This window comes from Rhinolophus sinicus, linkage group LG05, assembly GCF_036562045.2.
Source record: "Rhinolophus sinicus isolate RSC01 linkage group LG05, ASM3656204v1, whole genome shotgun sequence".
In the NCBI taxonomy this organism is placed as follows: domain Eukaryota; kingdom Metazoa; phylum Chordata; class Mammalia; order Chiroptera; family Rhinolophidae; genus Rhinolophus; species Rhinolophus sinicus.
Genome location: NC_133755.1, coordinates 164,628,894 through 164,641,222, shown reverse-complemented (window position 1 = coordinate 164,641,222; position 12,329 = coordinate 164,628,894). Strand labels below are relative to the sequence as shown.

The 12,329-nt window shown below is 40.2% G+C and overlaps 1 protein-coding gene across 8 annotated transcripts in view; it reads right to left on the bottom strand.

Annotated features, from left to right (window-relative positions):
• The window catches only part of AIG1 (androgen induced 1), a 218,967-nt gene that overhangs the window by 57,504 nt on the left and 149,134 nt on the right, over positions 1 to 12,329 (bottom strand). The window lies entirely within an intron of this gene.

Below are 12,329 nucleotides of genomic sequence, written 5' to 3'. Positions count from 1 at the left end.
ATAGAGAAAAGACAGCCTCTTCAATAAATGGTGCTGGCAGAATTGGAAAGCCATGTGCAAAAGAATGAAACTGGACTGCTATCTGTCACCATGTACCAAAATTAATTCAAAATGGATCAAAGACTTAAGCATAAGACCTGAAACAATAAACTGCATAGAAGAAAACATAGGTACTAAACTTATGGACCTTGGGTTCAAAGAGCATTTTATGAATTTGACTCCAAAGGCAATGGAAGTAAAAGCTAAAATAAATGAATGGGACTATATGAAACTTAAAAGCTTCTGCACAGCAAAAGAAACCATCGACAAAATAAAGAGGCAACCAACTGAATGGGAGAAGATTTTTGCAAACAGTGCCTCCGATAAGGGGCTAATATCCAAAATATACAAGGAACTCATGCAACTCAACAACAAAAAAACAAACAACCCAATTGAAAAATGGGCAGAGGACCTGAAGAGACATTTCTCCAAAGAGGACATACAAATGGCAAATAGACATATGAAAAAATGCTCAACATCACTAGTCATCAGATAAATGCAAAACAAAACCACAATGAGATATCACCTCACCCCAGTCAGAATGGCTATCATCAACAAGACAAATAGTAACAACTGTTGGAGAGCCTGTGGAGAAAAAGGAACCCTCATACACTGTTGGTGGGAATGCAGACTGGTGCAGCTGCTATGGAAGGCAGTGTGGAGGTTCCTCAAAAAATTACGAATAGAATTACCATATGACCCAGCAATCCCTCTCCTGGGTATCTATCCAAAAAATCTGAAAACATTTGTATTTAAAGACACGTGTGCTCCAATGTTTATTGCAGCTTTGTTTATGATGGCCAAGACATGGAAACAACCAAAATGTCCTTCGATAGATGAATGGATAAAGAAGTTGTGGTATATATACATAATGGAATACCAGTCAGCAGTAAGAAAAGATGATACAGGAACATTTGTGACAACATGAATGGATCTTGAGAGTATAATGCTAAGCAAAATAAGTCAGACAGAAAAAGCAGAGAACCATATGATTTCACTGATATGTGGCATATAAACTAAAAACAACAAAAGAACAAGACAAACCAATGAGAAACAAAAACTCATAGACTCAGTTCAGTGGTTACCAGAGGGTAAGGGGGAAGGGGGGTGGGAGATGAGGGTAAGGGGGATCAAATATATGGTGATGGAAGGAGAACTGACTCTGGGTGGTGAACACACAATGGGATTTATAGATGATGTAATACAGAATTGTATACCTGAAATCTATGTAACTTTACTAACAATTGTCACCCTAATAAACTGTAATTTAAAAAAATAAAATAAATCAACAACAACAACAAAAAGGTTTTAGGGTTAATTTACTGCCTTAGAATAAGCTAGCTTATCCTGACTGGTATGTTATTCCATAAAGTAAGCTCTATCTCAGAAAGAATTAATCCTCCTTTTTTATCTGTGCTCCGACTACATATGCACACTATGGCACCTAAGTGTTATAGATATAGTTAACACGTTATATGCTATAGTTAACACAAAGGAACGTGACCCTGATGCCTTGGGAGCACTACTTTCGAGCCAAGGAACAAACCTTACTGACCATTGTATGCTTAGCTCCCTGCACAGTGCAGGGAACTTAACAGGATCTCAATAAACCTTTGTTCAAAGACCATGATAGTATAACTTTCCCTTAAGTAAACCCTATTTAACTGGCAATTTAAGAGGAATATGAAATAAGTTATTGGCTGCATTACATAAGTAAATAAAAATAATACACTCATCTTGAAAGCACAAAAAAATGTAATTCTAATTACAGAAAGGAAGGGGGCTACTTTGCCCCAAATCATATTCACATAGGACCAAGCCATCAAACACAAGCTGCATAGTCACAAAATATATAGGGGCATTGATTTTTTTGAAGTGAGAAAATAGTAACACATTTCCATCAGCTGTTATAATTTCATTATACTCCGCTATCACAGTGTATAAGCAAATTTCAATGATCCTACAGAACCTTCTTCACTGAGTCTTCAAATGCAATGATTTCAAATGGTTTTAATTTACCTTTGTTTATGATAAAATAAATATTATTCTGATTGATTGGCAAATGTCTACTAGCAGCAGTAAGAGCAGTTATGTTTGACATGAAGACATTATAAAATCTATAACCCAAACCTTTAAAGCCCGATTTGAAATGTGAAACTTGACTTATGAGGACTAGTTATAATCCTGCTTCATGCAAAAAGCATTAGGTTAATGCTGAAGCAAAGTACTGCTGCCAAGCGTGCACAGGCATAATTAATCAGGGACATTTCAGAAACGAACAGTCTCCAAGAGGTTATTGATTTACTGTCACGACATGATTTTCTTATGGCTGTGCTAGCACTCTAGCGCGGGGATGCACTGGCATGCATTTTTCAGTGACTACGCCTTGATCTGTCCTCCTGGATTCCTGCCATCCTGCACTGACATCTGCAAACACTCACATCTGACAGCTTCATGCCTGAGTGTGGTGGCTTCCAAGTTGATTAGGATTAGTTAAGAGGGGTTTTGGACTAGTCTGAGTGTAATCGAAAGCAGAGAGCCATGAGTCTTCATAGTGTGACATGTACCCTGCAAATGACATCGTGTTAATAGAGAACGTGCCTGTGTATACACAAACGCATGCAGACACACATATGCACACATCTGTGCATTCACACATGCAAATGCATACTTGCAAACACATACCCATGCATACACACATGCAAACATATCCATGCATACACTCATATGTACACATCCACACATGCAAACATACATGTGCACACATCCAAGCACGCATACATATGCACAAACACACACACCTATACATTAATATAGGGATGGACAAGATTTTAGTTTTAATCTTGAAGTTCATCTCCATGACCTATTAAACTAAATTCTAGCTCTTACAGAAGCACTATTTTAAATACATATAAAGCAGCTATAACTTACCTCTTTTTCTCAGTAACTCCATGACATAAGGCAGTACTGTCAGGAGGAGCCCTTAAAGCACAAAGTCGTCAAATGTTCTCTCAAAGATTTACAGGGGAAAGTCCAGGGAGAAGGAAGCAATTTAGCTCATGGCTCGAGCTTTTTTTCTCTGTAGCCTCTTAAACAGAAAAGGGCACACTTTCAACATGAGGCAATACTGATGGTTGTGTGAGTGGGCAAATGGGAGAGAAGAGAGGCCTCTAAGAAATGGATGACATCTCTGTCACCCTAGGCACAGTATATCAAGTTCAATGGCCCTTCTAAGTCTTTGTTCAAGCCCTATTTCCCTGAACATGCTACGTCTTGCTTAGGCTGCACTGATGATTAGAGTTCAGACGAATGGGGACCCTAGTGACTGCACCGGTTCCGCTTGCTGTGGAGAGGAGGAGAGAAGGCAGGGCTGGGAAGTCACTGACCATTAGCTGGCTATATAATGTGGAGCCAACTGGAGCCTTCTGCACTCCCGATTCCTCACCTGTAAGAGTTTGCAACAGTGGACAGCAGGGTCCTGTTCACGTTTTGGGAATTTGTGTCTCCATCCTTGATGATACATTTCTGTATCCATTGTTTACATCTGCCCTTTCCTTCTTCCCTCTTTTGCTGTGTAAACTTTTAGTGTAAGTATAACATCTACACAGAAAAGTGCACAAATAATAAGTGTCCAGAAGATGAATGTTCACGAAGTGAACTCACTCCCACGACCAGCACCCAGATCAAGAAACAGAGCGTTACGAGTCTCCCAGAATATCCACTTCACGCCTCTTCTTCTCACAACTCATCCCCAATAGCGTGACCACCACTCTGACTTCGGACACCACAGTGCAGCGTTGTCTGGTTTTTTCAATTCACATAAGTGACATCACACAGTATGTACTTTTTTGTGCCTGGCTGTTTTTGCTCAATATTACATTTGTGAGATTCGGCCACGTTGCGGTGTGGAATTGTAGATTTCCAGTCTCACTGCTGTGTAGTCCTCCACTGCGTGGATACAACACAGTTAACTCAGCCATTCTACGGCTGCTGACGGATTCTTTCCAGTTTGGTCCATTAGAAAGCATGCTGCTAGGAACATTCTCGTGCATTTTTCTTTTGGTGAACACGTCTTATTTTTCTTGGGTACGTACTGAGAGAGGAACTGCAGGGCGATACTGGCTATTTAGCTTTAGTACATAATGTCAAAGAGTTTTCCAAAGTGATGGGTATCAATTTGCACTCCCATCAGCAGTGCTTGAGAGTTCCACTTGTTCCACATCCTTATCGATCCTTGAGATTGTCTGCCTTTTTCGTTCCAGTCACTCTCATACTTGCTTTTTATAGGGCAATATTCCTAACTTATGTCGCCTTTGGACGACGCAAGCTCCACAGACTGTTACAGTGTTGCAGATCAGGTTCCTTGTGAGGCAGGCTCTGAGATGGAGACCAGCACGCAGAGAGTTAACCAGGGAGTCCCTGACGGTCAGCACCAGTCACGGGAGAAGGACATGCCATGCAGCAGAGTTCTGGAGAAGTCTGTCTGCAATGCAGTCTCAGCAGGCCTTGGCTGACCCCACCAGGTGCTCTGAACTTGGGATGGCCCTTCCGAGTTGCCCCGAATTGGAGTAAGAGGGACGGGTTTTTATACCCTCACATGGACCAGTTGTGGGGTGTGGGGTGGCACAGTGGAGGGGGCCTGACCTGTAGCCAGGCAGCTTTCTTCAGATGAGGGCAGCTCCTGCAGGGGACAACACTCCTAGATGTGGGGGAAGTGAGTCCTTCCGTCCAAAGGAGACCTACCTGCGTGGCACATCACAGCATCCACTGAACACAGGTGGTCTTTGTTCCAGTCATGTTTCCCTGCACATTCCATGTCTTGCCACACAGTCATCAGAGCAGCTAGTCTGAACCCAACTGTGAAATTCATGGAGGAAATACCTACAGTGACGGGAGCCTGACCATTCACAGTCGCACTGCAGGACTACGAATGCACTGACATCGGCACTTATGGGAACTTAGTGCTTTTAGGATACAGACTGGGCAGAAAATTGTCTCATTTGGGGACTACAAAGCCAGCTACTGTAATTTCGCATTTGGTCGTGCATGATGAATAAGCCTCCTTCATATGGAAACTGGGATTCTCATGAAACAGGTCATAAAGTTAGTGCTTAATCATTTTGAAAACTGATTATCCATTTGTAGCTATTCATGTCTTCTTCCACTGAGTAAGGCACACAGTAGGCCATCCAGTTTTGGTCACTGGATTTGAGGCTCTATGAACAATGACGATTGTATGAACATAAAGCTCTTATTCCCGTGACAGAGCACACTTGGGAGTGGTGGCTGGAGGGAGAAACATGCTTCAGGTTCCCTAGCTGGGTCACACAAATGACCTCTGGTGTTATTTTTCCTTAAGGCCCTATGTTTTGTTATTTTTACCCACAGACCGGTATTTTAAATGATTTTATTTCCTGAAGCATGTATGTGTGTGTATGTGTATAATATATGTATATATATATATATATATATATATATATATATATATATATATATATATATATATATGGTCATAAGCCTCCCCATTTTAATACAATTAATCAAAGACAGATATTTTGGCCCATTTTGGATCAGTATGAAATCAACAGAATTACTGCACTGTGCTCGGGAAGTTCAGCCAAATCAAAGAAACCTGACATTTTCATTAGACCCTGCAGCCTCATCATGGATAGAGATACATTTTTGTAAGCTTAAGCACAACTTGGGGCTCTTCCCCACACCTCCTTTTGTTGACCCCTAGGAGTCAGATCCCTATTCTGAGAGTATCTTAGGTAAACAGAAACATCCCCAGTGTATACAGTGATGAGTGGAATTTACGTCTCTTCACCAGGCGCCTTCCTCTTTAGTGGACACTGGACCTTCGAGGACTGGCCATCGGCTCTTGTCTTCAGGTCGATCCCAGGCTCCAGCCAACAGAGCTGTCTCACCCGGTATTCCTGTTGCTTTGACAGTCATAAATCCAAGCTTTCTGGAAGCCATTAAAGAAGGAAGCAGGATGAGGTCAGAGCTCACTTGGGGCCTTGAGAATCTTTTCAGTTTAAAGAATCAGAGAAGATGAAGGGAGAAAGGGTGGGAGAAGACCTGCTCAAAGGTATAACATGAGGAACTGCGTGGGTTGCGTGGACTAGATGTAACAGCCAGTCCCTGGAATTACTGGGACTAGGAATAAAGTGAGCTGGGGATTATAAAACAGCTGTGTGCTGTGCTATGAAAGGATAGGCAGCCTACGAGGTATGAAAGTGGAACAGACTAAAAGGATAAATTGATTTACATATTGATTCAATTATTGATCCAATATATTGATTCAAATAAATCTGATAAATTTGTGAAAGTGATCGAATGAATAAAAACTTACTAGGAAAAGCTAGGGTGCATTAAGAATATCCGGTGTCCTAATAGTTAAGTAGTTAAGAGAGGAAAAACTCCTTCTGCAACATGGCCTCAGAGGATGTTTTCTAGTAGCCTGAACTGACCTGGGTAGGGTCCGACCCTCTAAGGTGATTGCTTCTGTCTAGGGGAAGCAAGATGGCTTCTAACATTTGAGCAAAGATGTCAGATTCCTTCAGATCTTTGAGCAGATGATTTACAAAATAGATGAAGAAGAGGAAAGGGAAGGACAGAGAGAGACAGGCAGGACACTGGCAAGGGCCAGGGTCGCTTTTCTGAGTCATATGCATATTCTTTGAGATTCAGTTCTTTGGCTCTGATTTAAGTTGGCCTTTGATGGATCATATTATTGTCTTTGATCAATTCTTGACAAATCATCTCAGGTGATTTTCTCATTGTGAAATCTGTAGTGAATGGGCCTTAGTTTAATACTTATTTCAATTCATCGCTGATGGAACATTACAGATAAACAGGATTCTAAATCGGCGAAATGAAGAGAAATGTCACTGAACAATATTTGGATGTCCCTGGTGTGGTCAGGGCTAGAGAGTAAGCACGTGAAATCTACACCATAAGAAGCACTGACCTCACAGCCTCTCAGGGACACCAGGAAGGAACATGTACACAGGGTTTTCAGACAGTAGGGCCTTCATACATGTTTGCTGCATAAGGGAATGGGTGAGGATTCTGCCGAAACACTGTGGATGCAGAAGACATGAGAGAGTTGCCTTTCTTCATTTTCAGTTCACAGGGAGGATGAGGGAGTCTTTCTAGAAGGATCTCTTTCATAAAGCTTCCTCTTCCGAGTGAGGTATATTGTGTTCAGATCTTGCCAAACTTAAATTGCATCCATGTTAAAGAGGAAAAAGGGCTTTAGCACATTCCTTTGGGGAATGGAAACAATTTATTTTGTTTGTTTCTAATGGAGAGGGTTTGCTCCAAAATCTCACTGTGAGGTCTGAGAATCTGGGTTGAGGACCGCCAGGCAGCCAGAGGGAGAGGGAGAGAGGGAGAGATGGAGAGTGAGTCACAGAGACCTTATCAGGTGATTGAACAGCAGGAGCAGCCAGTTCTAAAGGCAATGCACAAAATACAGTTCCTGGATGTAGGTCAGAAAGAAATATTTAGCTAAATATTATACGATTTGATGTGTTTTCAGAATTCTTTATTTTTTCTTAAAAATGTTTGTTTTGTGTTATAATTAAAACCTTCCTCTACTGCTCAGCACAACCAACCATAATATCTTTTTTCTCAATATATTTTATTTTATTTTTTGGGGGGTGGGGATGAAGAGGATTTTGTTTTGTTTTGTTTTTCCTCCTTGATATTCAGAAAATGAAACTGCCAGGCTTGCAGTTCACCTTCCTTCGGAGGAGGAAAGTGAAAGGCATACATGCAAATGACTTGAACCATAACAAGTAATGAGCTTTTGGAAAGATTCTCAGATTTCCCAATATGAGCTGGATGATGAGAAACACAAGCACGACTTCTCATCTGCTGGTGTCCCCTGAAAGCTTTTTTTTAATAATATAATTTATTTCCAAAGAATGGGCTTAGTTTCCTAATAAGAGTGGAGCATTGTCACTGCAAAGCTGCCAAGTGTCAGTATACAGCCTCAGGGTTGACATGGGCAACATAAATAACCAGGAAAACGCATCCTTCTCAGAGCTCCCAAGCCTGTAATAAGACTGCTGGTGCGTTTGGTGATATACGGTCTCTTTATTTTTGACAGAGGACAGTAAGCTTTAGGTCTTCGAGATATTGTTTGATTGCTCTACAGAAACCAATCAATAACACCCAGGTAAAGTTTTCCGCAAGGCACATAAATCCTAGCATGGGGAGGCCAGCTGTTGTGAGATTCTGGATAGGCGCCAGTTTCCAACTGGGGAGTCTCAAGGAAATGATCCTGAATCTGGGGCTTTGTTTGGATTTCAATGGAACATAATCGGGCGACATCTGGTCCCCCACCTTGTGCTGGCTTGGCCACACTTCCTTCGCTATGGCTCTGGGCACCTCCTGCAGGGTTTCCTGTGAGTGCCAAGTGCCAGTGCCCTGCCCGTCACCAGCTGCCAATCAGTTTTTCACAGTGGGGGGCCCAAAAAGAACTTGGGGCCTTGAAGACACCTGCTGAGAACGACTCATAGAAATGATCTTAAAGTGCAATTTGGGTCCCACTCCCCCACAAGTTACTGGACACAAGACAAAAGGGAATTACGAAAATAACTTTGGGGGAGGAAAATCTAGCAGAGGCAATGGGGAGAAGTGTTGGAAATTAGCAGTGTGGGGCACAAGGTAATGGAAAGGTAAAGAGGGGGTGAAAGAACTAATGAACAAAGACTAATAATGAACAAATTCATGGAAATACATGCATCCTTACTAATAAGCAGTTACATGCAAGTGAAACACTATTTTCACATATTAAATTAGCAAACCTATCTTTTTTTCTTTTCCTAAGAATACTTAATGTTGCAAGAATGAGGTGAAAAGCTCACACTCATGAATGTTGGACAAAGAACACATTGCAATCACTGTTTTGGAAGCAAATCGACCCTATTATCAAGGGCCCTAACCCATTTCCCAAGGACTGTAATTAAACTTTTGCGATCTATACTCAAGAAATAAAAATCAGCCTAAATGAAACAAATAAACACAACATAAAAATACATTCTTCCTTAACTTAGTAAACAAAGATATTTCCTCTAATACTATTTACATTGGCAAAATAATGAAAAATTATCTTAAGGACCTACAATGAAGTAATGGTTTTTAACCTAAGATACATGCCATCAATGGCTATTACATAACAATTAAAAGATATTAAGAAAAATACTTGTATTATCAGTAGGCACCAAAGAACATCATAGAATACTTATATTATCATATTTGGTTTTAAAAATCTTATTTGTAAAAGTTTAAAAGGAACAGATTATTACGTTAACAGTTATTTCCTTTGTCTGAAAGAGCACGAGTGATCCCATTTCTTGTGTCTACATTTTCATATTTTTTCAAGTGTTCTTGACCTGTTTGTATTACTTTGTTATTAAAGATAAATTCATAAAAATTTAAAAATACATTTAAAAATATGGCATGTTTATAGAAAAATATTAGAATATAGTGTTTTCAAGAAAACGCAGAAATATGAAGAAATTGGGCACAGCTTGTCATATAAGCTGAGATGATGAACAGGAGAAAGGGCAAGTAGGCAAGTTCCAGATATCAGAAATGAACTAGAAGTGAGGATGAGGAAGAGGCTTAGGTGAGTAATAAGAAAGGAACAAAACCCGGAAAAAATACTACAGCATAGAAAATGAAAAGGATAAACGATCCAACAGAAGTTGTGGAGCTGAATGCTAGATCCCTTTTGCTTTGCTAGAGTACCATTTCAAAATGCTGGTCACCATAAGTAATGTTGGGGTAAGGCCATGTGACTTTACAAACAGCAAAGTGAAAGACAGCTGGGCTAAGTCAAGATGGTGTACCAACCTTGTACACAGTGACGACCAAAGGAGTTATGGTGTTTTCGGTTTTCGGTTTCAAGTTTTCAAGTCAGTCTGCTGGGACATAACAAAATATTTTTTGTAGTTGGCCCCTGCCAACTGGATTAGTATCTTCCTGTTTATCTCTGGTGTTAATTTTGTGGATGATATTTCTGGCTAGCTAAGCAGATTTGTCTGAGGAAGACTTTAAAGGGGAGAAAATTCGAAAGGTTTGCCATAACAATGCATTGAAACTAACTTGACTTTGAAAAACTCCTGAAAAATTGACCACTGTGTTTAGCCTGAAAAGTGTATATCACAGGACTCCCATTTGTGGTGCCCTAATGATTTTCTATCCCTGGATTAACCCTCTGGGAAACTAGTGGAGTCCATAATTGTTGTATGTCCTTCTAAGATCTCCCATTTGCTAGATTGTAAACCTTTTTAAAAAATGAATCTTTAATTTTCAGTTTTGTTTGGTATAGTTTGGTTTCCTCCATCTTTTCCTAATCCTGAATAAAATTCCTTTCTTAATTCTAGAAATCCTTAAGAAAGCTATTTCTTAAAATCTATATATGACCAACTAGTAAGTTCATGTAATTCTTGGCAGCAGTGTCCTTCATTTGAAGGCCAAGGCTTCCCAGAACTTCCTTCTTTTCCTTACTTCTGCTCTCCTTTTTGTTTTGCAGCTGGGGGGGGGGGGAAGATGAGATAAAATAGGGCATTTCTTGTTTTCCACTGGCACAGTTAACGTAAGGCGGGGCTGTGAGTATGTTCGAGTTTCTTCCATAGTAAATAAATCTTCCTACCTCTTACTTGTGGACAGAGCCTTCAATTTCCTGGAGAAAAAAGTACCTTGGTAATGAGGTCACCCTGTTTTAACAACATGAACTATTTAATATTTCCTATGCTACTTGGATTATATAAACCCATTTACCTTCCCCTGGTACAGTTTAAATTTGCATGTCAATTTAATAGAGAGATGTTTTTGCTAAGCCATATTATGAAAACACTTCCTCTGGCAAATTCTTAGACTGCCTTCTGTTATTTATTTCACGGAAACATCCATGGCCGAGCTGCAGCAATTGCTGGAAGGCTCTTAGCAGCCGCACCTTGAACCTGTCTTCCAATTCTGTTTTTCAACAGTGGGACAGGTTAGATACTCTCTCTCATAACTCACGCATTTTCTGAAAGCTAATCATTGAGTGAAACTGACCATACACTAAACCATTGGCTTTTCCCAGAGTCCAAGGATTATCAGCCAACTTAAATTTATTACACTAACATCAGGGAGGGAAAAGCATTTCAAGGAGTTCCCTAAATCCTTGTGAAGTTAGAGCTGTTTGCTTAGCTTACTGCTCTCATTGTAGGTGTCCTTACTTCACTAGATCTCTTTTCCTTTCATGAGGCAACGAAAACTCTGAGTTAATGAGGTTTCCTCTAACTTTCCATTTTTGTGAACTCAACCTATTGTGGGGTTTGCTTGATGGTGGTTCTATTTCTCCAGGTGTGTTGAAAAACATTACACTCACGTATTTAACATTTTTTTTTTTTTATATGGAGGAAAAAATAAGGGTTGCAATTTGTACATTTTTTTTAGTAGCTTTTTCCTTTTCCCCTATGAATTCTGACATTTAAGCAAAGCTACTTTTCAGGGGGAAACTTGCCTGCTTAGGTCAAGCTCCTCAGTATTCACACTCCCAAATCCAAGCTTGTACAGGCTGCATCGAAGGACAACCGATGGTTTCCTTTTTCCTTCCCCTTCTCTGGACTATCAGCCATGTATGGGTTACAATAACACTCTCAGGTCATCTCCATACTGTTTGCCTGTGTGTTTGAGACTCTGGGACTTACATTTTCAATTTTCCTCCTGTTTCCCTTCAGCTAAAGAGCTGAAACCAAAGAGAAAGGCATTCCTTCTGTTTGTTTGTTGTTTACCAATATTAGTGAGAAAAAGGAAGAATGGGGCCAAATGCGGGCTTCTGTATGCAAAATATACTGGTCAACGACTTGGAAGCTTTCGTAGTGTGGTTAAGGGAAGGGCTCTGAAGTTAGACCCGGGTGCAATTCTAGCTTTGCATTTACTAGCTCTGTGACCTTATATAGTTAACTTACTTCATATTCAGTTCATATATCTCTAAAATGGGATTAAAAAGAATAACTACCTAACGGTGCTGTGCAGGAGTAAATCTAACAATGTATATTAAGGGTTCATCACAGTAGCTGCAGCAGAGTAAGTGCTCAATGAATATTTGTGTTTCACGGTTTCTTGCTCCAGCTATAGTCTTTCCTTGGGTCTCCTTTGTGATCACAGAACCCCAAAGGTTTCTTAGTGAATTTGGAATGGAGTGGCTTTAACTGGTTCTTACAGTGAATCTATTATCATGAATGAATGAATGAATGAATGAATGAATGAATGAATGAAGT